Here is a 27,567-nt window from a genome sequence, read left to right as displayed (position 1 = left end):
CAGAATGGTCTCTATCGATGCTGTCCAATGTGGCAGCCGCAAGCCACATTGAACTAATTGCTGATGCAACCCAGGCTGGGAATGTGTACATTTTTAAACTTAAAAAAAAAAATGTTTATTTATTTTGAGAGAGCGCGCGTGCGCACGCAAGCGAGCAGGGGAGGGGTAGAGAGAAGGAGGGAGAATCTCAAGCAGGCTCCACACTGTCAGCGCAGAGCCCGACACGGGGCTCAATTTCACAAAACATGAGATCATGACCTCAGCCGAAATCAGGAGTCAGACGCTTAACCGACTAAGCCACCCAGGCGCCCCTAGAGATCACGTATATTAAGCTCACGGTGCACACAAGGCATTCAGTAAAGTGCCCGTTTATTTTCCTTGTTAACATCGGCCTGTCGCTCTTTAAAAAAACAAAACGAAACAAACTTGCCGTGAAAGTGAGCGCTCAGCAGCACCCCGCCACCGAGACGAAAAGTTCTAAGCGGTTCCACAGGACCTCATGGAAAATATTCCTTAATTGTAGAAGTTCAATTGCAGCAGGACGTTATCAGTTGCAAGGGCTGTATTTCATTACAGATCTAGCCGCAGCTCAATAAATTAAGCAATCACTCAAAATAACATGTTGCTTTAATCCCCTCTTGGAACAATTTCAAGTTGTTTGGTTTCATATTAGCACAGCGCTTGAAAGGAGACTCACGTTGGCCTCGTTTCTTGTTCCTCAATTCATCAGCCCTTCTCCGGATAGGTCTTTGTGCGACTAGCAGGAGGGAGCTGAGCCAGAACTGCTTTTTTATCAAAACCCGGAGCGTTTCCATCCTCTGGCCTTTATGTGTGCCACGGCTCATTCGCTAAAATTACTGGCAGGCTTATCTGCAGCGAACACAGAAAGAGACACCTCTCAGCAGCCAGTTCTGGACGTGAAAAGCAAACTTGCAGGGGCTTTTCTGTTCCCATCTTCTCCCAAGTGGTTGGTTTATAATCTCACAGCAGAATTTCATTTCTCCTAGAAACTTGGCACCGGAGGTGTCAGCCAGGGAACATATTTGTTTGTGTAAATTAAAAGAAGAATATGTTTTGACCATATTTAAGTTCTAACTGCACTAAAGAAATAAATACTGAGCTGCACAACGCTTCTCCCTGCACGGTTCTGGCTCCCCTCCCCAGACTCTGCCTTTGTTTATAAAACCCAAGCTGATGAGAACTCTGAACAGGTTATCATCCCGGAAAGCTCAGGGGCCACGTCCACCTCACCCGGGGCCACGTGGGAAGCCCGCGTACCTCACTTGGGACTTGCTTCCCCTAACGGACTGTGCCCTTGATGGGGCGGGTGAGGGTGCGGAAACAGGCACCCCGCGCATGCGCTGTGGATGGGCACCGGACAGCGGCTGTCGGAATTAGAAATGCACATATGCTCTGGACTGAGAAATCCCGCTTCTAGCAATGTATCCTAGGAGTGTACTTAGACCCGTGCCAAAGAGAGTGTATGTTATAATGGCAAAATCCTGCCGTTAAGTGAAATGCTGGCCGGTAGGGGACAGGTTACGTATGGTGCAATGCTAGAAGTCATTAGAAAGAATGGGGTGGGTCTGGGCTGTCACGTCTTCAAGATACATTGGAACGCCCCCGGCTCTCTCGACGTTATGAGCAAAAAAAAAAAAAAAAAAAAAAAAGTGCACTTGAACCTGCCTTGAAAATGTATGGAGATTATGCAAACTGCATACAGTGGCTACTTTTTAGAAAGGGAAATTAAAGGGAAATGGCCAAGGGGGTCCTTCATTTCCCACATTTTTCTCTTCTGTACTATTTTTCTTGCCATGAGCATGGTATTATTTTTACAATTTGGGGCAATGACATAACATAGTGTATTTAAAACGATGTCCAGGGGCGCCTGGGTGGCTCAGTTAAGCGTCAGGCTTCCGCTCAGGTCATGATCTCGCAGTTTGTGAGTTCGAGCCCCACGTCGGGCTCTGCGCGGACAGCTCAGAGCGGGGAGCCTGCTTCGAATTCTGCATCTACCTCTCTCGCTGCCCCTCCGCTGCTTACCCTCTTTCTCTCTCTCAAAAATAAACAAACATTAAACAACTGAATAAGATGAAGTCCACACTCAGGAACAATATAAAAGGGTAATACTCTTTCCTTACGTTTCTGGCAGGCCAATGGAGTAGTGGTGGGGATCCTTGCTTCTCCGGCTTCTTAATGCAAATAATCTGTGGTGGGCTGCATGGTGGGTCCCAGAGAGATACCGGATACGTCTACCCTCCCAGTCACCGGAACCTATGAACATTACCTTGTGTGGCAAAAGAGGTGTTTAAGTCAAGGATCTGGAGATGAGTTTATGCTGGATTATCCAGATGAGTACTATGTGCCTCCTTAAAGAAAGAAGCGGAGACAGACACAGAGTTAGAAAGCCTGAAGACAGAGGCAGAGATTGGAATGATGGGGCCATCGGCCGAGGACGATGGGAGCCACCAGAAGCTGGGAGAGGCAAGGTACAGATTTTCCCCTGAAGCTCTGGGGCGGGGGGGGGGGGGGGGGGGGGTGGGGTGGGGATATGTGACCCTGCCAGACTTTGGACTCCTAGCCTCCAGGACTGTGAAAGACTCCATTTCTATCATTTTAAGCCTCTTGGTTTGTGGTCATTTGTTACGGCAGCCCTAGGGAACTAACACCACGCCTGCTTTTCTAACGCCTCTAAAATGCATGAAGGAAGCACAGAGGTATTTTAAGAAACAAGTTTGGGGGCGCCTGGGTGGCTCAGTAGGTTAAGTGTCTGACTCTTGATTTCGGCTCTGGTCATGCTTTCAGGGTTCATGGGTTCGAGCCCTGCGTCGGGCTCTGTGCTGGCCGTGTAGAGCCTGCTTGGGATTCTCTCTCTCTCTGCCTCCCCTGTTCATGTTCTCTCTCTCTCTCTCTCTCTCTCTCTCTCTCTCTCAAAATACATAAATAAACTTTAAAGAAAGAAAGAAAGAAAGAAAGAAAGAAAGAAAGAAAGAAACAAAGAAAGAAAGAAAGACTGGCTGGCCTGTGTGTTTGGGGGGAACACAAAAGATTCGTTCATTCACAGCACGGGTATTTCTTGAGCATGTCCTTGGTGACAGGCCCGGGTCTAGGTGCTGAGGGGACAGCGGAGAACAAAGATGCCTGACCTCCTGGAGCCAGTACACATCCCTGAGGTGGGAGGGATAGTATGTAAGATAAATGGAACATAGAGAAAGACCCGTGGTGGTGGAGGGGGCCAAGGAGAACAAGAAAACATGGAAGGAAGACAAGCGTCCAGAAGGGGGCTGGGGCACGGGGAGGTGACACTGGAGTAGAGCCCTGAAGGCGATGTGGGCAGGAGCTGTGTGTCCACCTGAAGGGAGAGTATCCAGCAGAGGAAAGGAGCACAGAACTTGGCCCCGCCTGTGACCCAGTGGTTGGACCACAACGAATAGGAATGAACTGCCCTTTCTCCCCTCAAGTTTCCTTCCCCACCTCCCTTCCTCCCACGCTTGCTGCCTGCCTACTGTGTGCCCGCAGCTGGGGGCCCAAAGATGTCCAGGGTCCCCAGGCTCAAGAGGTGGGGGGAGGGGACAGCCCTAAACAGATCACCACAAACAACATGGCAGGCATCGGAGCTTGGCCAGGATAAGCTGCCTGCCCGGCCCATGGCGGAGAGCAGGGCAGGGTGGGGAGGAGAAGTGGGTGTGTGTTGGAGGTGAGGTTGGGGAGACCCAGGCGAGCAGGAAAAGGGTGTGACTTCAAGTCCAAGGACGTAGCTCTGATCCAGTGGGAAACTAACGGTGCGTTGCCGCGGTGCCTCGAGACGTGCCTGGGGGTTGTCGTATTCTCAAGTACAGCAGGCACACCTGGGGGGGGGGGGGGAATGAGTTCCGAGGATAACCCACCCCTGTCGGTTTCACACAATCCACCAAGGGAACAGTCCCCACGTCCTGAGTGGGGATGCTCTGGGCCGCACAAACACCGGAACTGATCTGAGGTACAATCAGAGATTCGCTACTCTGGCAGCTGCGATGGAAAAAGGGCAACGCTGAGCTGCTCCCGGATCCGGGACCCGTCAGGCTCTGGGGTCAGAAATTAGCGCCGGCCTCTTTCCGTCCTCCCCACCCCACCCCCTTGCTCATGTCTCCCTCTTGCAGCTTATTAACTTCAGTCTCTGCGATCGCGGGTATCTCTGGACGCCAGAGAGTGGGGATGAGGCAACTTTCCCTCCAGGTCCAGGTAGGACGAGCCTTGTCTGGCCTTGCTTGGGTCCCATGACCCCACGCGGACCGCTTGTGGTCAGGCACAGAAGTGGGCCGCCGTGATTGGCCATATTTGGTCACGTGCCCATGTTTGGCCCAATTACTACAGTTGAAGGATGGGTGACGGCCACCTTCGGCCATATTTGCACATGGCGTCCGGTCTGTTGGCAGAAGGCGGGAAGCAGGTGCTTGCAAAAAACAAAAAATAAAAAACAAACAAACAAAAAACCCCAAGAAACACAAGACCCACAAATAACAACAACAACAAAAAAACCCCCCCAGAGGCACCCAACCCCTCCGGAGACATCTGCTGGCTGTGCTGCTTCTACCTTGACTCTGCCGAGAATTGCCTCAATCCTGGGTCAGACGCTTTGAGATCCACTCCTCTGTCCCCCAGCCCCAAAGCTGCCTGCGGGGTTTACTCAGACCTGTCGTAGTTCTTTTTGGCTACTGCCATTATATTACTCTGATCAAATTAAAAAAAAATTTTTTTTTTTTCACCTTTGGTTTGCGATGGCCTCTCCTGCCCCTATAGGAGCCGCCCGAGCGTTGAGCGGGGCATCGCTTGACCCACAGGTGAAGGTGTAGGTGGAGAACGGAGTGCGTGGGTGAACGTTCACTTACTGCACATGCCGCCGGAGGAGGTGCAAGGTCCTTACCTGTTCTTTCCTCAAGGAGTCCCTCTCTCGTCCCCTGGCCCCCCTTCCCAGCCGTGTCGTATGCCCTCCGTGACAGGGCCCTGGTGGCATGAGGGCCTCGCTGGGCATCATCCAAACACACACTTGGGGGCTTCGGATCTCTCGCGGTCTTGAGTAAAGCTGATACGTTCCTGGGTTGAGATGCGAGCGCTGGAAATCCGGTTCATTTGGTCGGTGGAGCTCTTTGGAGCTGAGAGGGTTTGGGGTGCCATGATTAGTTGCCAGTGTCTGCCATGGCCACCTACCTCGAAAGGGCATCCCGGGTCCTGCCGCTGCGCTGGACTGTTTGCTAACCAGGGGGCCTCTGTTCTTCAGCCTGAAGCCCCGGGACCCGCTGTGAGATCAGGGGACACTCAGGGTCCAGGACAAAATGGCGTGGCTTAAATAAAACAACTGCAGGCTCTTAGGGAGGAAGGCTTAAGGCCAATGGCTAATTCTTTTTTTTTAAGTACTTATAACCCACAAGTCAACTGGGGTCATCTTATTTTTGGAGATTCCAATGGAATAGGCTTGAACTCTGTCCCACATGCCACTGTCTCCCACATGGGAGACCCAGCTTTCCTTGGAAACGTCCCAAGCCATGGAGGTGAGGGGTGCTTAGGTCTCTCCTAGGCACCAAGGCTCTGATGAACTCGTTCTGCCTGGGCACCCTTTCGCTGGCCTCCTGGGGACGTGACACGGACGGTTGCACAAGGCCTATGTTTGCTTTAATGCTCCGATGTTGTCATCTTGAACTTCTTAATACTTTGTGAACCAAGGGCTCCACATTTTCCCTGTGCCAACGATGTAGCCAGTCCTGCTCTTCTCAGGAGCTGCTTCCTTTCCACCCCACGTCGACCCACTCGGGACCGTGCCCCAGTCCGCCCATTCTCCCCACTTCCGTCCACACAAGGATGTGGGTGTAGGAGGCTCTGTTGGTCTGGGACAAAAGACAAGCGCCGACCTCTCAGCCAAGGGAGCAACCTCAAGTCCGCGCTTGAATTGGCTTTGGAACTCTTCAGAGAGTCACGGGGCGGGGGGGGGGGGGGGGGGGGGTGGGGGGCAGGACGGGAGGCAGATGAATCAGAACTGGCGAAGGTTGGTACTGGGTGGCCCTGGATGGTGGGCCCGGGGTGCTCCTTACAGCATTTTCCTTCCTTCGAGTATATACTCCTTAAAAGGCTAACCACGCATCTTCCACATAACCCGGAAAATGCCACCTGTAGGTATAACGCGGAAGAGAAGTGACCGTGACAGGGCCCACCCACGCACGTGTGGAAAGCTGCGTTATCCCTAACAGCCAAAACGTATGAACGATCCAGATGCCCGTCAGCTGGCAGGTGGGTGAATAAAACGTGGATAGCACTGGGCCGCAAAAAGGAATGAAGTGCTGCCGCGTGGACGGACCTTGAGAGCGCGATGCTAAACGAAAGAAGCCAGTCGCAAAGCGTCACGCCGCGTGTGATTGATAGGAAATGTCCAGAACAGGCCATCGACAGAGAAGAAAGTACATGAGTGATTGCTCAGGATGCTGGGGGTGGGGCGGCGGGGGGGGGGGGGGGTGGCGGTGGCAGATGCTAAATTTTTGGGTGATAAGAAGGAACTCTCTCTCTCCTGCACCCTCTCCCTGTGCACGCGCAAGTGGCCGTCTTCCTTTCAGTCACCTTCTCGTGCCTTAAGATGTTTTTCATTCTATTTCCCAGTCGTACAGACTTCAGAAAACGATCTTCTTTGAGGAGAAGTTCCTTCCACAGCCACAGTGCCCCGCTGAGGTGTCTTTCTAAAACTCTAACACTTTCCTCTTCAAAAGTTACTCAGTCACAGCTATTAAAATCACAATTTTAAAAGCCACCCCCCCCCCCCCCGGTGTTCTGTTATGGCAGTCACTAATAATTCCTAGCAGTTGTAAATTCCAAGAGCTTTGTGATTCCCTCAAGAAACGAGAGGCCGACTCAGTCTCTCCAGAGCCAGGGGTCTCTGACCGAAAACGTAACTCTTAGCAGCCGCACAGGTAGGGAGAGAGGGTGGGAAAGAAACGTTGCCAGGGCCGAACCCGAAGGCAGGTTTCGAGTCTGAAACAGAGACGGGCCGATCGCAGCCTGTGGACCAAGTTCAGCTCATGTCTGTTTTTGTAAATAAAGTTTTATTGGAACACCCAGGCATGTCTGTTCTGTATCGTCCATGTCTGGTTTTTTTGTCCTAATGGCTGAGTGGACACAGACCACGAGGTCTGCAAAGCTGAAAATATTTAGTGTCTGGCCCTTTAGAGACAAAGTTTGCGGGTCCCGGGATGGGAGAGCCAGGCTTGAACCCCAGCTCATCACCTGCTGGGTGTGTGACCTTGGACAGGTCAGTTCCTCTAAGCATTTCCTCATCGGCAAGCTGCGGACAGTTGTGCCTCCTTTTCATGTTGCTTGGGCAACTAAAATGACTTCATATGTGTAAAGTGCCTCGTATATATAAAGCCCATATACATGGGTGGTTATGTTATTTAGAAAAGGAAGCTGCTAACTCCTCCTTTACAGGGTTATCTGCAGCAATGGAGATAATGCCTGTGAAAACAGTTGGCGAAAACATATGTTTATCATTGTCATAAATATCTTAAAGGCTTTTGAGATGTGCCTGGGTGGCTCCGTCGGTTAAGCGTCAGACTTGGGCTCAGGTTGTGATCTCATGGTTGGTGAGTTTGAGCCTGGCGTCGGGCTCTGTGCTGACAGCTCGGAGCCCAGAGCCTGCTTCGGATTCTGTGTCTCCCTCTCTGACCCTCCCCTGATCGCTTGCTCGCTCTCTCTCTCAAAGATAAATAAATATTAAAAAAAAAAATTTTTTTTAAAGGCTTTTGAGATGATTCCTTGCTTCTTAGTAATATTTATAATTTGAGCTTTGAGGGTATAAAAGACCTGTAATAACAGAGGAAAAAGGACCTTTAATCCACACATCCAAACCCTCTCATTTAACAATCCAGGAAACAGTGCCCCCTGGTCCCCAGCTGGGACTTGAACCTGCCCAGAACTAGAACCCGAGTATTTTTTTCAACTGAACTCTGCGTCTTCCCCAGTAACAGATGCTCAGGAACCCAGGCCCCCCACGTCTCTAAATATTTGTGCCGTGGCTGAGCTCCCCGCCAGAAGCTGTTGAAGGTGCTCTGCTACAGAGCGTTGGCACACGGGTTTGGAACGGGGAGGGGAGCAACCAGAAGCACATCCGCACCCCCTTCAGGGGCCGTCAGGGCTGGCCCCGCACCACCCACGACCTGCTTTCCTGGAAGGTGTCATTTAAATAGGTTTGGATCAGGGGCACCTGGGTGGCTCAGGCGGTCAATTTTCTGACTTCGGTTCGGGTCATAATCTTGCTTTTGTGTCCCAGGACACATTACTGACACACACATTACTGACACACACACATCGGAGTACACACGCGTGTATGCACGCCCCTTCTCTCAGATGCTGACGCCACGCACACAGTGCAAAACGTCCCCCCCCCCCCCATATGGGATAATTTCTTTGCTTACTCTCCCACCTGTGCCTCCCAACTCAGCTGGGAGCCCCATGGGGACAGGGGCTGTCGGGCTCCCGGCTGTGCCTCTGGGACCCAGCACAGTGCTTAGCACACAGTAGGCCCTCAACAGACACGTGCCCAGCGACAGGAGGCAGGAAGCCGGTGTCCAGCCGGGGCGCTCTGATCCAGAATGAGCAGCTGCAGTTCTCAGAACCTCGAGACTGAGTGGCTCAAGAACTTGTTTGGGGGAAGTCCCTAGCTAAAGGCACTCCTGGCTTTTCTCACCTGGGGGTCTCCCCCCTGAGCAGGAGAGAGGCACAGAAGGGGTGCCTGCGGGCCCAGCCCCCATCCTGGCAGCCTGCAGGGCAGGGGCGTGGGCCGTGCTCTGGCAGCTGGGCCGGCAGCTGGCCGCCAGGCTCTCGGTGCCTGCCCCAGCTGGCCAGCTGGGCCCCGATGCCACCCCCCACCCCATGACACAGCAGAAAGTGAAACCAGAGTCCGCCCCTGCCTGCTGGGGCCGAGCGCCCGCTGTTTCCCTGTAAAGCCACCAGTCCGGGGTGTGTGTGTGTGGGGGGGGGGGGGGAGGCAGGGAGCTGGCGCCCAGGCCTGGCATGGGGTGGCCTGTTGAAGGAGTGTCCCTCCAGGCTGAAGGCACTGCTGTGGCCCCTGCCTGTCTCATGGGGCTATTGGTGAACCATGGTAGCTGCCCCATGGAGCCCTGTGAACTCCTCGATCTGGGACAGAGGGTTCATTATTGTCCCCATGTCGCCGAGAAACTGAGGCCGACAGGTTGCCTGGTGAGGTCATGGGTCGTCACGACCCCAAGATGAGAGACACATCAGAGCTCTGCGTGGGTGTAGGGGCGGAGGTCTCTGTGTTGGCGAGCAGGGAAGGGGTTGGGCACCCCCGAGAAGGGAAGACATGTGACATCCAGGCTGTCACAGGTGGACCCCTCACCAGATTTGAATTGGGAACCCACCCCGCTCCACCTTGACTTCTGCCCCAGGCTCAGTCAACCGTGTACCACAAAGGGCCCTTCTCCCCGTGCCCCAAATTGCAAACCAACTGCTTAGTGTAAATAGAAATGAGCTGTACAAAGAAATACCTATGAGAGAAACGTACATCCTTAGCCGGGTGCCGCTTAAAATTATTGAGTAGATCTGTGCATCAGACTCGGGAGATCGCTATTCCGAGGGGTGGGTTTCACGTGGGAGGAAATGGCAGTGCGAGAGGTTGAGTCATTTGCCTGGGGGAGGGGGGGCACAGCAGGGGTCACAAAGTGCAGGCAGGCTGATTCCAGAAACCTGTGCTCACTGTTGGGCTGTGGTCTCTCCTCCATGTCTGGGTCGTCTCAGCATATAAGGCGTGTGTTCAGTAAATATTAGTACTAACACCTTCCATGGTTAATGCCTCAACTCCCCCATTTTCAAAGCACCTTCGGGACTTGTACTGCACTTGAGCGCATAGCACTGGGTACAACCAAGAACCCCTTGAGGCCAGATCCTGGGGTGTTGCCCTCCCTTGGCAGATGGGGAAACCGAGGCAGAGAGTGGGAAAGTGACGTGTCTTGGGGAGCTGGGGAGAAAGCCAGGACCGGCCAGGGCCCCGTGCCAAGGTGAAGATCCCAGAGGCCCAGGGCCAGGCTGAACGTGAAATTTTCGCCTCATTCGCCTGGTCAAACAGGTAATGCCTGTTTCTTTTCCACTTTCCCCACCTCCCCGCCAGGAACCCCCAGAGCAAAGGCCAAGGCCCACAGTCCCCACGGCTGCCCTGTTTCCCGGGTCTGACTTCCAGCCCTCTGCCCGTGGAGACAAAAAGCATGTTTAGCAACCAATGTCTGTGCGTGGCGCCTTTTTCTCGCTCGTGGCAGTGACCAGTTCTGAGCGCTGTGAGTGGAGAAGGAGGTGTCTGGGGAGAATTGGGGGGGGGGTGTCTTTCTCTCTTCCTTTGGGTGCTGGAGGAACTCAGAGCTGCCGTCTTCCCAGCCGGCCCAGGGGCCCCGAGGAATACTGCAAGAGCAATAAGGATTTTTAGGGGCATTATGATAGTGGAATAGAAACACATCTGCCCCCAAAAGTCCCTCATTTTCCCTGCGGTAACGAACCAGCTGGGCAGGAAGTGGTGGCTCCCGGAGCACCAAGAGCCAAAACTAAAAAGGAAGAAACGTACAAAGTTAGAGCAAATTTTAAACAAGCCAAAGCTTTCACGGTATGCGGCGGCTCCACCCAGGCTCCCCCAAAGGCTGACGATTATTGGCTGGTAATTGGCTAAATGTGTCTGTGTGCGGCGGCTTCGAGACCGACGCGCCTCCTCTGTGCCCGGAAAACCAAGATCTGGAATCCCAGCGCGGGTCATGAGGCTCGTCCCCTGACACCAGGTGACTCCCACGACTCGCCCGTGACGTCTCTCCAAGACCCCGAATGGTTGATTACTCCCCACTCTCGTTACTGATCTAAGGAAACCACGGATCTGTCAATACCTCCTCGCGGGGACTGTGGGAAAGGTGGTCAGCTTGGGAACCTGCAAGGAAACATGCGGGAAGGGAGCAGCTGTTTCCAACCAACTGCAGGTTGAAGGCTTGGGGAGGGGAGCCTGCTGGTCAACACTGATGGGGCACAAGGCGGGGAGAATGCCTGCTAAGATCCGGGATGCCACCTCTCAGGTCTGGCCGCTAGTGAGTGAGGACTGGGAAGTCCAGGGCAGTGGCTCCCCTGGGGCCTGTGGCCTTCAAGGTCTCTGCAGGTGGGCCACCCAACCCGACCCCCCCTCCCCCGCCAGCCAGCACTCCTGGCTGAAAGGGTTAACCCTGAAAGGGTTAAGCTCTCCACAGTGGCTGACACCCAAGGAGGAGAAGGCTGCTCTCGCAGGCTGGCATATCACACTGGGCCATCTAGACAAGAGAGGGGCTGAAAACAGCCTCTGGGAGCTCTGTCAATGGAGGCCACCTTATCACCATCAGAATGAAAACGGGACGCAAAGCCTTCCTGACACAGAACCAGCTCCCTGGGCGCTCGCTGTCTCCTTGGCACCTGCCGTGTGGCCCCGGAGCCCTGGCGGGGACCCTGGGCATCTGTGCTGGTGAGCACCCAGCCGTCTGGGCCAGGCCTGCAAGGGCGCGATTCTACACTCGCCATGTGACAGCTGGCAACCCGGCCGGATCTCTTCTTTCAAGCAGCACCTAAAATATTCTCTGGGTGAACCCGAGGCTAAATATGGCCTGGCCTACAAGTGCCTGGTCTGGACCTTTTAATGCCATCCCAAGAGACAATCAGGAGCCCACGAGGCCTTCTGGTGGACTGGAGTCCGGTTGCTGGGGCCAAATGGGAGTCCCGTGGGACTGGTGACTCAGGGCTGGGTGCACCTTGCCTGAGCGGGCTTCCTTTCGGCGCGTTCTCCCTGGGGATGCCCACCCAGTTCTCTCTGGGCTGCTGGCCCCGCGCCGTGCCCCCCGGGCCCATCCCAAGTGGAGAGTGGAGAAGACTTCCTGCTGGCCTGCAGAAGCACAGCTCTGCCCCTGAACCTTCTAGACTCACGTCCGCTCTCTCCGCTCTCGCCCAGGCGGATTTGCCCCAAGCCCATAGGGCGGCCTCCTCTATTTCCCTTTGAGCATCTGGGAGGCCGGGCTTAGCGAAGTGAGGTACTGCCCTCAGCACGGACCACGTGGCAACGGCTGGTGAGCCCTGAGAGTCTCTGGGGAGTCCCTCAGGAGCCACACACCCCTCTTGTAGCCAAGAAATGCTGCCGGCTGGGTCCTGGGAGCAGAGACCCCCGGACACCTGTCTTGGGGCTCGTGTGGGCTCCAGCGGTGCCTCTAGGGCCACGTTCAGGCCTGAGCTGGCAGCGGTCCACGCTGTCTTGGGCAGAGATGCCAACAGGCCTGAGCACTGATCTCACGCACGATTCCAACAAGAAAGCCTAGTTTTCCACACGCCTCTGAGAACACCGCGCTGCCCGGCTGGCTGAAGACTGAAGGTAGACGCCGACTCCCTTCCCTGCGGAGGCCAGATCCCAGAGAAAAGGCTCAGTTTGCCCCCCTCCCCCCCCCGCCCCCCTCTTCCCGTGGCTTTTTTCCCCCGTGGCTTTCTTGTGACAGCGACGTACACGTTTTGTAGGTCTGTCTCCCTTTTGTGGAGTGGCGTGGCCATTCAGGGACACAAACTGGCCTTGTGGTTCCTTAAATGCAGATGTGTTATAAAAGGAAGATGATGTAAAATCAGAAACCTGAGGGTTCTGTAAACACTGACGTGCCCCCTATAACTGAAGATGCGAGGTAAGGCTGCTCTGAAGAGAGCCCCAGGGGGTGCTCAGGGTAACGGGAGGGCCCCCAAACTTCAGTCCTTCCAAACTCTCCACCACATCCACCCTCTTGCTTGTAAAAGCCCGCGCGGCTACGGGGCCCGAAGAGTCTCTGGTTGTTTAGCTCACGTTTGCGTCGTGTTTCAGGGTTTCTTTGCACCCCGTTCCATGCACAAGCCGCAAAGAAGCCTTTTACTTCATCCTGATGCCGGGCAAGAGAGAAAATTCCGGCTTACGTGAATTCTGATCAACACCATTTTCTTTTGTTGGCGTAGGCACCTCGGGGCTGGCAAACGAGTCTAAGGACCTGAGTTTGCCTCAACTTTCATCAGGCTCATTTTTATCCTCATGCCCCTAAGAGCTGTATTTATTCTCCTATCCCAATGAAAAGAGGGTGCACCGATCCGCTTCTAGAAAGCCATACCTTTAGCTGGCAAGATTCTTCTTTCTGTTCTTAATATAAAGAGTGTGTGTGTGTGTGTGCGCGCGTGCACGCGTGTGTTTTTGGGGAGCAGTACTGGGGTACTGGGAAGGGAGAAATAGAGGGAGTGGTCCCTCACAGGGACTGGTTGGCATCACAAACACTTTCATTCTTAAGGAAATATTCGTCACACTACCCCCTCTAAATACCTCACCCCTAGCTAGCTACACATTTCCACCCCCTTCGAAAACTTTTTGTCCCTAGGCGATGGGCTCTGCTTGTATATTGCGAAGAACTAATTTCAAAGTTGCTATTTTTTTTCCCTTCTAAACCCACACTTCTTGGTGGGGTGGGGGGGGGGGGGATAGCAGCCGCTTCATGAAATTTCACACAGACGGGCCAAAGGAGAAAAGCCAAAATGCATTCAGCATATTCAGTGGTTACACGTTCCTTTTTTTTTTTTTTTTTTTTTTCTTATTGCTGCAGGGAGGGCAGGGAGAGGGGAGGGTGGTGGGAATATGAAAATAAGCTGTGATTCTCTGCCGAATCACTGAGGACCTCTCACTGCAAAGTCCTGATTTATAATCTCTCCACCATACTACTTTGCCTGTTTCCAGACTCGGTGGGGGGGTGGGGGGGGCAGAGTTCGCTAAATGTATTCGGCGTTACAGGCTCGGTTTCAGAGGGCTTCGTGGAAGCAAGGGCTGTGCTCTCTCTCGCAAGTGCTCGCCTGACAGCCGACCAGCTCCACACGCAGCTCGCAAGTCCGCCTGGTTCCCCGCACTTCGCAATCCAGCAGTGGTAACATACGGCTTCCCCGCCCAGTTCAGTGGCTCGGTATCTTGGGGCCACGTTCCCGATTCCGGCCTCGTTAATTCACGTAAAACACCCTATTTGTGGAAGTATCATTAAAGGCTAATTTGGCGAGAGATCCTTATTTAGCAAAGCAAATAGGATCTGACAGCTCTCTGGTGCGGCCAGGGCGGTGACAATTCAGCAAAGCACAAACACAATTTATGTCACAACGTGACAACTGCCCATCATTGAGCCGCGCTGCAATTCTGGGCTCCTGGATTTTGTGCTGTTTCATCGTGTCCCATAACAAAGAGAAAGAGCCCGGGGAGTAAAGGACAGTTTTTGCCAAGGCCCCCAGCAGCGCAAATGTCATCTGTGTGTACATGTGTCGTGTCTATTAAACACAGGATCCTCTAGCAAGAACCTTGTGTTCCAAAGTTCTTCAGGAACAGCTCACTTGGCTATTCTGTGCGGTGGACACCTGATTGAAATCCAGGTTTGCAAGTAAATAAACTTAAGGTATGTGGGTGTCTGTATAGGTCACGGCTGGAGGGCAGGGCTGTGTGTGTAAATTAATACGACGTAATAAGGTCAGCGTTCTGGGAAGGGTATGGGTGCCCCCACCTCCCCCCACCTGCCCCCGCCTTGCAGAGCTCCTGGGAACCCAGTGTCCTGAGTTTCTTATAAAATGGCTTAGAGCGAGGTGGCAAAGAAATCCTGTGACTGCCGGTGGGAGCAAGCAGAAGGTTGCTCCTTTGACAAATTTGAAGACAAATCTAATGTAATTACCATTCCCAGTGTGATTCTGGGGTGTCAAACAAACACTTTGACATGACGGGAATGCCACTCAGTCCCTTCAAATCCTACGACATCTCACTAAACCACAGGGGGGGAAAAAAAACAACAACTGTACAATTCCCTTATCTCTCTGGCCTCCCAAGGCAAGAGGCCCTTAAAAACATAGCAGGTTCAACAAACTGAGAACACACACACGCACACACAGAATATTCAACCCACCCCCACGTACAGCCTTTCACTTTTACCAAAAGTAGCAAACCTCCCCCCTTTTCTCCAATCAGCTTTTAGACGTGCAGCTTGGAGGTGTTAGCTCTTGGCTGGCTCTCTCCACGGGCTGCTGGGCCCGAATCCCTCGATGTTTAGAATGACCCCAAAAGCGGGACTTTGTGGGCCAGTTGGATAAAACATAAACTCATCTCGCCCTCAAAACCCCGATTCTGGGACCACAGCCTCCGAAACGGTTCCAAAGAAATGTGTTCCCCTCCACAGCTCACAGCACTGGGGCAGGCTGCCTCTGAGGCAGGATTTTGGAGAATCCTGGATAATTAAAGGAATCCTGGGTTTTCCTGCAGGGATGACAGTTGATCTCATGGAAAAGCCAGCACCGTGGTGGGAGGGATGGGGGAGGGTATCTGCCTGCCCCTTGGGGGTATCTTCTCCTTCTTCTGCTTCCCAGCCCCACTGTAAGGCCTGAAAGCTTCCCAGGAAAGACGCTGGGCGCCCAAAATGTCCCTCAGCGAAGCACAAGTGCCCCTGGTGCCGCATACGGTCCCCACCCCATCCCCCATATCCAGCTAAAGTTTAGTTATTTATGCTCCTAATTGTCCTTCATTAAAGTCAAATTTGCTGCTTGCCCGGATCGGGGGAAATGATTTCCACCTTAATAGCTCAATTAGCCTCCGGGTTCTGACAAGGCCACCCCCCCACCTTTTCTCCCCACTTGCACCCCCCTCCTTTTTCACAACTTCTCCTAAAAATAAATTATAAATATGGATGTGTCCTCAGAGGATCTGAGCGGCACATTCCAACGCTCCCCACGGTGGGGATTGGAAGCGAGATAAAGCAGAAAGGCCACTCCCCCCCATCCCCAAATCAAAATGCCTTTTTTCCCCCCTAACTTTTGCCAGAGCAACACGGTGTGGTCTCGGGCCCTGGCACCCGGATCTGCACCCCGGAACCTAGTTTTCCCCTAACCCTCCCCCCCCCCCCCCTTGCGCCTGCCCATCAGAAGCTAAGCCAACGTGCTATGGCCGCCTGCTCCTCGGAAGGAAGGGGGGAGCCGCCAACTTTACTTCGGGGAGGTGGTAACTCTCTGGGGACTGTCCTTCCTGCTTCTCCGTTGGTCCCCAGGGCCCGGCCCGAGCCCGCGCGGCCCGGGGCGCACGTGGAGTGGCAGGGCGCGGCGGGCGCGGACCGGCGGGCGGGCGGCCTGCTCTCCGCGCGGCATTGATATCGGGGTCACGCAGCGAGTCAGTTTCCCGCACGGGCTTTCCGGGGTGGGGGCGGGGTGGCCGCCTCTGCAAACGCCCATTAATTTCCCAGCCCCGGCATCAGGGGAGCGGGGGGCTGCCTCGCCCCATCCCACCTTCTCTCCTAACACGCCCCTCTCGGGAGCCGGGGAGGGGGCTGGGGGAGGTGGCCCAGCCCCGCCGCCTCGGGGGGCGGCAGCGGCGGCGGATCGCAGCCCAGACGAGCGTCTAGCGCCGGGTCCCCGGAGAGCCCGGCGCTGCCCCCGCCACCACCTCCCGGCTCGCGTCCCCCCTCCGCACCCCCCCCCCCACCGCCAGGCGGCCGCCCCGCACCCCTCCGGCCCGGGAGCCTGGGCACCCACCTGCCGCGGCCCCTGCCCTGGCGCGGGGGAGGGTGCCGTGCAGGCAAGAGGGTAGACTCACCGCCGCTACCTCCTCCGGGGGCGCAGGGGGCCCCCCCGGGGCTGCGCCTTCCTGGGCTCCCGAGAGGCGTGCGCGGGGCGGGGGGGCGCCCGCGGGCCCTGCAGCCTCCGCCTCGATTGGAGCCCAGCCTCAAATCCTTCACCGCGGGGGGTGGGGGGGGGAGACTTCCAGAAAAAGATCCCACCCCTCCCCAGACAAGATCCAAGTGATGGGCGGGGGGCGTAGAAAATCCTTTTCTGCCGAGAGCACGGAGCCGACGGGGCTGCACCCGGCCTCCACGGTCCGCTGCCGCCACAAAGCCGCGCCCCCGCCCCCCCCCCCCGGCCCGGCCCCCCCTCCCCCGCTCCCCCCCCCCCCACGCCCTATGGCCGGCCCGGGGCGGGGGGCTGGGCCGGCCCGGGGTTGGCGGCGCTGGGGAGGCGGCGGCGGCCCAGGCGGGGCGGCTCCTCCCCGGCCCGGGAGAGAGGGCGAGAGCCTGGAAGCGGCGCGCGCCCGCCTGCCCGGGTGGGGGCTGGGGCGGGGGCCGGGGTGGTGGTTGGGGGGTGCCTTCCTAGAAACCCTCGCCAAATATAGTCAGCGGATAGGGGCATTCCTAGAAATGCGGCGGCGACGTCAACCTCGACCTGTGGGGGCAGAGCCTGGGGTTCTCCAAACTGGGGGGGGGGGTGGGCTCGGGGGAGGGGGAGATCCCCACTTCCAACACCCCGTGGGCCGGAGGAGGGAGCCTGGGCTGGGCCTCCCTCCTGGGGGCGGGCAGGCGTCCTCCACATGCGCTCCAGGGATCCCTCAGCTGGGGTGCAGGGTGCCTGAATGGGGACACATCTACTTGAGATTCAGACTCGCCCCCAGATCTGCTAGCCTCTTTTGGGAACACTCAGTGACAGCGCCAGCAGGAGCTTTTAGCCGGTCCTCCCAATTTTCTTCATCCCCCCCCACCCCCACCCCCCATGCACAAACTGCACAAGTAGGAGCAGCGTCCAGACTGGTTCCCAGCCCTGGTGGCCACCTCTTGGTGGCCCCGAACCTGCTTGGGGATGACCGGAGTCCCTTGGAAGCCCCAGGTTTGAAACTGGACAGACAAGCTCTGTTCCCAAGAACTCCCCAAATACCAACCCACTTTCTGGCCAAAAAATAAAGTTGTGTTTTCCGCCCTCCCTGTTCCAATGCACTCTGTTGCTGTTTTCACAGCCGCTGGCCACCGGCTCTGGGAGATGTTCTGGAAATTGGAGGTGGGGCATTGAGGGTCCCCTCTCCACCCGGCAAAGATCTGGCCCCTGGGGTGACACCCCACTCCATAAGCTACATAAGGTTCCAGCCGTAAGGGGGACCCTCCCCTACAGCTCAGCCCCTCCTGAAATGTTCCCCACCTGCAGCCCTTGTCCAGGAACCCCCTGATCATCATGCAAGTGTCCCCTCTCGCCCAGACAGGATCCAAATAACTGAGACATGACTTGTCCCCTTCCACTGCCCAGCCTCTTTTTCGAGTAACTGTGACGGGATCGAGAGCCTCCCAGGATCATAAAAAATGTATTTGCTGTCCTCTGTTGGCCGACGTGTGTCACACTCAGAAAATATATCACCCAACCCAGTGGGCCCTCCTCATGCCATCAAGGGGGTCCCAGGGACCCCAGCCAGAGGGAGTGAGCCAGGCAGAATCCTCTATTCCTTGTCTCCCGGGTGCACCCCTATCTCCTGCCCCCACTTTGCAGGGAGGAAGGGAGGAGGGGGTCCTCATTTGCAGCCACTGCACAGGACTTTGACTCACTGGTGTGTGACTCAAGTCCCTTCTCCCTCACTGGGCTCTAATTCCAGAAGCCTGGAGGACAGTGCTCAAGAAGAGGCCAGGAAGGCTGTGTGTGTGTGTGTGTGTGTGTGTGTGTGTGTGTTGGCGTAGGGGTTCTCTGGGTTTTACTCTGGGCTGAGGGACCCCTAGGGGATAGTATTTCTCATAGCAACTTGGAGGGGAATGTGACAGAAGAGGATAGGTCAAATGCCTCTTAAGGCAAAGGGCTGATCACTGATAATCATCAGTCCCCATTTCCTCCTGAGGCCCTACTGTGTGCCAAGCATGTGACATATACTAACTTACTGAGCTCTTCCCATTTTCCAGAGGAAAACACTGAGGCTTTGAGGTCAGTTGTTCCTTGATCTAAAGCTTGCTTGCCCTCTTTGTGCTAGGCCCAGAGCTGACACTGGAGCCCCTGTGGCCAACAGGTTGGGTCCCTGTCCCCAAGGAAGGCATCGTCTCCGGGAGAGACCTGAGTCAGCAGCCAGTTACCATGCTGACCCCTGTGGTCCCGGGCACGAGCTCTGGAGCCCAGCTGCCTTGGGTCAGGACACCATGAGAGACCAAAGCTGGGCTGGGGGTGTCCACTGGGACCCCCCACCCCGGTCCCACTGGCGTGTGTCTCCATGACTGGATACTGCCATGGGGTAGGACACGGGAGAGGCTGGACTCTCCCTGCTGGTGCTTCTCATCAGCTAGGTGACTCTGCCTGGGCCTCAGCTTCCTCATCTGCAAAGTGGGAGTTATTATTATTTTTTAAAGTTTATTTACTTAGAGAGAGAAAACACAAGCTGGGGAGGGGCAGAGAGAGACTCCCACGCGGGCTCCACATTGCCAGCACGGAGCCTGACAAGGGGCTCGAACTCACGAACTGTGAGATCATGACCTGAGCGGAAATGCAGAGTCAGATGCTTAACTGACTGAGCCGCCCAGGTGCCCCTGTCAAGGGGGAGTTATAGAACGTGTCTTCTAGGACTTTCACAGGGATTCAGTGAGACAAGTACCCTGGTAGGGGTAGTTGGCTTTTTTTTTTTTTTTTCATTTCTTCTTCTAAGTTTCTTCTTTTTATTTATTTTGTGTTTAAAAGTTGCAGGGTGAAGTACCACTAACAGAAAATCCGTCACAAAAACCTCCTAACAAGTGGAAAAAATAATAATCAGAAATGCCGCAAAAGTTGGCCCCGTTCACGTATTTTCAGACTTTTACTGAGTATTTCCTCCGCTGCAAATTGGTTCTGTGACATTTATACAAGCATTTCCGGATGGCGCTGCGCGCCCCAGTTCATCACGGTCTCTCACCCAAAGCTGAGAGTCCCCGGCTTCTGAAGGCGATACCTGCGAGCTCGGGAGACGGTCCATCTGAGGCGCTGCGGACGTTGCTCTGTTCCTTCACCTAAAGATCTTTCCAGGGAGGCGGTGTTCTTGCGTTTCCCCCTTCTCTTTGCTCTCACCTCCCCACAGCGTCAGAACGAGGTTTTGGAAATCCGAAACAGATTTCCTCTGTTTTTGCGCTCATTCTTAGGGGCAGGGAACCCGCTTGCCAAGTTCATAGGTAGCTCCACACTGAGAATGGGGTTTCGCCCAGGATTTTAGCAACATTTGACCAAAGAAGGGCCTCTGAGTGAGTCTGCGAGATGGTTGGTTGTGCGTGGGATTATTACCTGGAGGAGGCGATGTTGGAGGAAAGAGGAAAGAGCTGGGGGCGGGGGGGGGGGGGGGGGGGGGTGGGCGTGGAGTCTGGGCAGCAGGTATGGCCTGTGCGAAGGCCAGACCGCTGGGGAGTGGAAATAGCTTCCTGGTGCCACAGTGGCACAGGCTCAGGGGCCTGGAGGGGCTGACCCCCACCCACGTCTGTGCACGGGGCCACAGGAGTCTGGAAGCTAACTCATCACCCCCGGTCCAGGCCCTCGGAGCTGGGTGCAGAAAGAAAATGCACGCTGTGTTGGGACCAGCAGGGCCTGGGGGCAAGACCCCCCCCCCCCGAAGGCAACCAGGGCCCTGCCTTTACCTTGGACTTTAAAAGCCCCCTAAAAGATGTCCCCCAATCCCTTTGAGGCCTGCTCTTGCCTGTTCTGGCTCAGCTGCCTGGGACTCACGCTGGTGGCCAAGCTGAAATGCAGTTCAGCTCTGGAAGAGCCGCCAGACTCCGGAAAACACCCCACTCTCCAGCCGGAAGCCCCAGGGGCCCGCTCCGGCCCTTCTCCCAGGAAGGAGCCCCACCCGCACCCGGGTTTCTGGCCCGGAGCAGATGCCAAGGCCCAGGCCGGAAGTGCAAGGTGGCCACACCAGGCAGTGGGAGCCTCAGGGAAAAGGCCTGGATTCCTGCTACCCTGCCCTGTCTAGCCCCCACGGTAGGTGGGGTGAAATCAAGTTTTGTTAGAGAATGAATTAAAGAAAGAATGAAAAGTACTGGAAAGGAAGCAGCCGGGCTGGGACCATAGTGACGTCCCATCTGTGAAAATGTTGAGGCTCCCAAGAGGGGGAGAACAACAGGCCCTGTGTAGACCGAAAGATAAGCTGCCATTTGGTGAGACCGAGGGGTCTGCGGTTCCTGGTCTGCTGGCGACAAGCCCCTCGCCTGCTAGAGGCATCATGACACTGGTGTGTGAGAAAGGCCGGTTAAGAAAGCCTTTGCAGGGTGCCCGGGTGGCTCAGTGGGTTAAGCGGCTGACTTCGGCTCAGGTCATGATCTCACGGTTCGTGAGTTCGAGCCGCACATCGGGCTCTCGGCTGTCAGCGTACAGCCCGCTTGGGAGCCTCTGTCCCCCCTCTCTCCGCCCCTCCCCTGCCTCTGTCTCAAAAATAAATAAACATTTGCAACGGAGAGAAAGCCAGAGATCAATTGGGCTGTGACCTGGGACAAGTCCTTGGCCCTCTGGAGTTGAGTTTCAGTTAGTTTCCTGATTGCCAACAATGGGGATGTTAAAAGGATTAAATCGCCTGATTCACAAAGTGCTTGTTGGGGTCTGGTGAAGTGAGCGCAAATCGCCTGATTCACAAAGTGCTTGTTGGGGTCTGGTGAAGTGAGCGCTCAATAAATTGTAGCAACGATCAGTCGCTATTAAATGGGCTAGGAATAGATTCAAACGCCTGAGGGTTTCTCCCTTGTCTACTCTAAGTTGTGGTTGACGTCCCAGGCACCAGGGACTGGGGTGGGTGAGTCAGCCTGGCCCACGTGGGACCTGGTCCCCTAGAAATGCAGAGTCGGCTCCTTGGAATTTCAGCAGAGTGGCCAAGCTGTGTCAAGAAACTGGAAGATGAAGGAGTGGAGGGGGCGCCTGCGTCCGCATAGACCCGTCTGGAACCCGCGTGATAACGGACCTCGCGACGCCTCTCGGGCCGGCACCAACTTAAAAAGAAATGCTGTTGGATTTGAAGTATTTGACCAGAGGTGGTGACGGGCAGCCCACAGGCCAAGTGGAGCCCGCGGATGTGTTTCGTTTGGCCCGCAGACCATTTAAAATAATAATAATAAATTTGACTTGGTGGCCAACATTTTTAAATCAGGAAGTTTCATATTTAAAAAATCCAGATTTCTGGATTCTCTTTGAAAAAAAAAAAAAAGGGGGCGCCTGGGTGGCTCAGTCGGTTAAGCATCCGACTTCAGCTCAGGTCACGATCTCACGGTCCGTGAGTTCGAGCCCCGCGTCGGGCTCTGGGCTGATGGCTCAGAGCCTGGAGCCTGCTTCCGATTCTGTGTCTCTCTCTCTCTCTGCCCCTCCCCCGTTCATGCTCTGTCTCTCTCTGTCCCAAAAATAAATAAACGTTAAAAAAAAATTAAAAAAAAAAATCAGATGATCAAAAGACTGGGCAATGCGGGGCCGCATTCCCACAGGGCAACAGTCGGCTGGAGCAGGACAGTGGGACCCAGTATCAGTCAGGGGAGGCTAGCTGTGTGACGAGCCCGAACTTTCGGTGGCTGACCACAATACAGTTTCTTTTCTTGGTCATATTATCACAGCCCAAGGAGTGGGGAGCACGGGGGTCCACAAGTTCTTGAGGAACCGGGGCACCTTTTCTTTCATGGCTCTCGTATCTTCTAGGACTTCCTTCTTTCTCCGTGAACTGGGAAGACGGTGAAGGAGCCTCCAGGGAAAGCAAACCAACTAAGTGCATCGGCTAGGAAGTGTCCCACGCCGGTGGGAACCAATCATGAGGCCCAGCAGGCACCTAAGGGGGCTGTGAGTTGTGGTGCCTGGCTCAGAGACCAGGAGGAAGAGGTGGCTTATGAACGCCAGCATCTCTGTTTCAGGTGACCGTCCCCGATGCTTCCTCAGCTCAGTCAGGGACGTTCTCTTCTCATTGTCTTTCCTCAACCCTCTGCCGCTCAGCTCTTTGGCTCAGGAAACGACCAGTCTTTGGTCAGAGAATAATCATGTGATACAATCCCCACCAATGAGACAAGATGGATTTGGATGTGATGCCTGGAACTGCAGCAGCCATTTTGGGCCAGCGTTGGGGTGAAACCAACATGCTGCTGGCAGAGAAGAGAGATGGTGGAAGGGACCTGTGTCCCGAGTGGCCGCATGTCGTTGCTCAAGAAATCAGCTGAGAAACCCACCCTACTTCTTGTAGTGGTACCCCCTGGTAAATGCATAATAAATTTCCTTATTTTTAAAGGCAGTTTCAGCCAGGGGAGCTGCTGTTCCTTGCAGAAAAAAGTACGCAAAGTGCTAAGGCCATATAGTTTTTGCCTGACTGGATTCACTTAGGTCAGCTGCCTGGCCATATAGATATTTGGGTTTTGACCCCTTGACTTAAAATTCTTTCTTTTTTAATGCAAAGCTTGGCCAGCCCCAAACTTTATGGCCTGAAATAGAAATTTCTGAGTGTCTACCACGGGAGAATGCGATGTGCAACTTTCAGTGCTGCCTGGGACAACAGGGTCCCATCCAGGGCCTGAATCTCCACCTGCAGCCTTGGGAGTAAGGCCTTGATATGCCCGTCAGGGTAATGGGTGAGGGGATCGGGGAACCTAGACAGGGGAGGGATACATTAGAAAGGGACAGAGAGTCTGAGAAAGAGAACAGATCGTGTAGGTGACAAGGGGAGAGCTGGTCAGAGGAGAGTCACCCCAGCTGGGTTGGGACAGCGTCTGGGGAGAGGCCAGAGGCAGCTTCCTATGAGATGGGCCAGCAAAGAGGAAGTAGAATTCTTAAAGCCATGGAGTTGGGTTGTTGGAGTCTCTCCCCACTCATGCTGGCTCTGGTATCTTCTGGAGGCCCACAGGGGGCTTTAAAGGGCTGTTCAGTCCCTCTGGAGTGTGACCTTGGAATGCCACATTCTGCAAATGTCTGCATAAATCTGAGTCAGAGAAGGCTGGTTCTGGAAAAGGCCCAGGGATGGGCCATTTCTGCCTCTGCCCACGTGTCTCTAACCCTACCCCATGCCATTCCATCCTCTGGACCTTTGGGACAGTACCTCCTCTCTCTTCTTCTTCTCAACTATGCCATCTGTAAAGTGCAAGTCATATTTTCCTCATCATTTATGTGCCAGGCTCTGAGCCAGGTGGCCTGATGTGGGTTAGACCACACTAGACCCACTTTTTTTTTTTTTTTAAATGTTTATTTATTTTTGAGAGAGACAGACACAGAATGTGAGTGGGTTAGGGGCAGAGAGAGAGGGAGACACAGAATCAGAAGCAGGCTCCAGGCTCTGAGCTGTCAGCACAGAGCCCGTCGCGGGGCTCGAGCTCAGGAGCTGTGAGATCATGACCTGAGCCGAAGTCGGATGCTCAACCGACTGAGCCACCCAGGCGCCCGCCCACCTTTTTTTTTTTTTTTTTTTTTGCCTGTAATTGGGAGGTATTTCAGGCTGACCCAAAACAATAGAGAATAAGTTTTTTAAGTTTATTTATTTGAGAAAAAGAGAGAGAGAGAGCAGGGGAGGGGCAGAGAGGGAGAGAGAGAGAATCCCAAACAGGCTCCATACCAGCAGTGCTGAGCCAGACGCGGGGCTCGAACTCATGACCCATGAGATCATGACCAAAACCAAGAGTCTGATGCTTAACCGACTGAGCCACCCGGGTGCCCCAAAACAATAGAGGATAAGTTAATAGATGCCCATAGACTACCACCTATGGTGGCTTAATTAATACGTAAGTCAAATAAAGCAAATTGAGATTCACTCAATACCCCTCGTGTGCCCTTTCTCCCTCTCGGCCACCTCGGACATCCCCACAGACAACGCCGTCCTGAATGTAGACGTCATCACATGCAGGCCTGTCTGTATGCTTTTACCGCCTGTGTAGCCAGAAACAACTACAAGATGTTTGCTCTGTACAACTTGCAAGATGTTTGCTCTGTATAATGGTATCGAGATGCCTCCTCGTTCCCTGCCTGCCTTGTGTTTTGCTCCACGTTTTGTGTGCCTAATCCACGGAGTTGGATGGAGTTAGGGTTTATTTATTTGAACTGGCTGAGCTTAATTCTCTTCTGTGCGCACTCCACAGTTTGCTTTTCTCTTTTCCTGGACGGACACTTCGCCCTTCCCAGCAACGCTGCTATGAACAGCCTAGTGTAGACGAATTTCCGCACGGTTTACGGGCCAGAGCGGAGAGGCTGGATCTCACTGAACACGAGATTTTCGGAAACGTGGTGGCTCTTAGCCCGGCGTGGCCTCTCGGAGTCCTTGTTGTCTTAGACCCAGAAGGTCTCACACATTCACACACCCTGTCTGGCTCCCCTGGGCATCCGAGCTTTCGACCTCTGGTCTCGTGGGAAATGCATTGGGCATGCAAGGCGGTAATTGTAATGATTCGTGCTAGGTGCTGTGAAAGCAAGAGACCCCAGGCACTGGTGCTGCATTGAGGAAATAGCAACTCCAACTGACGAGTTCAGGAATGATTCAAAATCACAGTTAAGTTAGGCGAAGTTTTGTGGTATGAGTAGGAGTTTTCCAGGAAGCTGGAGGTGGAGAAAGGCCATGATAGGTAGAGGGAACAGCCTAAGTGCAGGCCCAGAGGACTGAGGAACAAGTCGAATTGAAGGAATAAGAGAGGCTGCTGTAAAACACCGAAGAGCACGGGGGAGATCGGTAGGACACTTGGGGCCCAGAATGCCATGCTAAGGAGGTAGGATTTATCCTGGTGGTGGTGGGCATATGGTGAAGGATGGAACGGTAAGGGTGGCACGTTCACTGCTGTTTTCGAGAGAGGTCAGGTGACAGTGGAAGAAGCGTGGAAGAGAAACAAGACTGAAAGCAAAGGAAACCAGGCGGGAGTCTATTGCAATGGTCCAAGCACCAGTCATCAAAGAAGAAATGGAACCATGAAGGTCTAAAGCAACACACAGGAGGTGACTGGCGAGAGTTTAGGCGCTGACCAACTGGATGAGCAGGGGAGGAAGGAGGGGTGAGTCAAGGGTTGGGGTAGGCAGAATAATGGTCTCCCAAATATGCCCACGCTTTAATGCCTAGAACCTATGAACGTGTTGTGTTTTGTGGCATAAAGGACTTTGAGGATGTAATTAATGTCATAGATTTTATTTAATGTTTATTTATTTTTGAGATAGAGAGAGACAGAGCATGAGCAGGGGAGGGGCAGAGAGAGAGGGAGACACAGAATCTGAAGCAGGCTCCAGGCTCTGATTTGTCAGCACAGAGCCAGACGCGGGGCTTGAACTCGCAGACCGCGAGATCATGACCTGAGCTGAAGTCAGATACTTAAGAGACTGAGCCACCCAGGCGCCCCCTAGAGTCATAGACGTTTAAATAGGAGGATTAGACTGGATTATCTATTGAGATTGAGGCGGGCCCAGTCTCAGTCCAGGAGCCCCTTCCAAGCAGAGAACTTTCTTTGGCTTGCATGAGAAAGAGGCAGAAGGCCAAGTAAGATGTGAAATGTGCGGATGTCAGGACACACACGTGCAGGGACTGGAGAGGGGCCTCGAGGCGCCACGGAAACAGAGCCCCGTCCTACCCACGCGAGGAACTGAATGTGGCCACCAAGCTGAGTAAGCATGGAAGCAGATTCATCCGGAGCCTCCTGATAATAGCCCAGCCGGGCAGCACCTTGACTTTAGACTTGTGGGAGACCCAGAACCAACCTGGGCTTCGGACCCGCAGAAACGGAAAGATTAGCAAACGGGGCGGTTTTAGGTCGCTAGGGTTGCGGTAAGGTGGTACAGAGGCGGGAGGAAAGGGTCGCGAGTATGGGTTCTGGGTTTGTCGCTGGGCTGCGGGCAGCTGTCCCCATGGACCTTGTGGGGACTTGGATGGAAACTAGATCTCCGTGTTCCTCATCAGACTCTTCCTGTGTTAATTATCTGTTCCTGCAGCAGCAAGATTACCAGGAACTTGGCAACTTGAGGCCGCAGGCATTTATTGTCTCCCAGTCTGCGCGCGGCTCCGCTGGGTCCTCTGCGAGGCTGCAGTCCAGGCTGGGCTCTCTTCTCGGTGCTCAGCCGGCGGCTTCCTCGGTTTGGGCTGCTGTAACAGGAGACCACAGACCGGGGGCAGGGGGTGCTTAAACAGCCCACTTTTATCTCTCACACTTCTGGCCGGGAAGTCCAAGATCAGGGTGCTGGGAGATTCGGTGTCCGGTGAGGGCTCATTTCCTGGCTTGCCGACGGCCTTCTTGTCCTCACAGGGTGGAGAGAGACCGAGCTCTCATGCCCCGTCCTTTTTTTTTTTTTTTAATAAGGCATTAATTCCACCGCAAGGGCCTCAACCTCAAGACCTCATCCTGCCCCAATTACCCCCCAAAAGGCCTAACTCTTAGGAGTAATACCATCACACTGGGGATTAGGGCTTCGACATACGGACTGGGGGAGGCGGGGAAAAAAGGGAAGGTGTGAGCTACAAACCTTCAAGCCCAGAGCAACCGGAAGGACTCATTTTCTTCCCTTTTTTTTAAGTTTTATTTATTTATATATTAAAAAAAACATTGTTTTAATGTTTATTTTTTGAGAGAGAAAGAGAGAGACAAAGCATGAGTTGGGGAGGAGCAGAGAGAGAGGGAGACACAGAATCGGAAGCAGGCTCCAGGCTCTGAGCTGTCAGCCCAGAGCCCGACTCGGGGCTCGAACTCACAAACCGTGAGATTATGACCTGAGCCGAAGTCGGACACTTAACCTACTGAGACACCCAGGCGCCCATATGTATGTATGTATGTATGTATGTATGTATGTGTTTATTTGTTCATGTATTTATTTTTCAGAGAG

At 54.4% G+C, this 27,567-nt stretch overlaps 1 long non-coding RNA gene across 5 annotated transcripts; it reads right to left on the bottom strand.

The window, feature by feature from the left end:
• Positions 1-352: 352 nt before the first annotated feature.
• LOC109278359 (uncharacterized) lies at positions 353-16,906 on the bottom strand. Of its 5 annotated transcripts, XR_008419325.1 has the most exons (3): positions 16,622-16,906; positions 4,869-5,276; positions 353-2,369 (listed from the first exon to the last, which is right to left on the bottom strand). It is a non-coding gene; the product is annotated as an uncharacterized LOC109278359 (long non-coding RNA). The 5 variants fall into 5 exon arrangements; XR_008419323.1 differs by lacking the exon at positions 4,869-5,276; XR_008419324.1 differs by lacking the exon at positions 16,622-16,906 and having other exon boundaries at positions 4,869-5,561.
• Between the last annotated feature and the right edge of the window lie 10,661 nt (positions 16,907-27,567).

The sequence above is a fragment of the Panthera pardus genome, unplaced genomic scaffold (assembly GCF_024362965.1).
Source record: "Panthera pardus isolate Hobbes unplaced genomic scaffold, ASM2436296v1 HiC_scaffold_5, whole genome shotgun sequence".
Classification (NCBI taxonomy): domain Eukaryota; kingdom Metazoa; phylum Chordata; class Mammalia; order Carnivora; family Felidae; genus Panthera; species Panthera pardus.
This window is presented reverse-complemented; position numbering and strand designations above follow the sequence as displayed.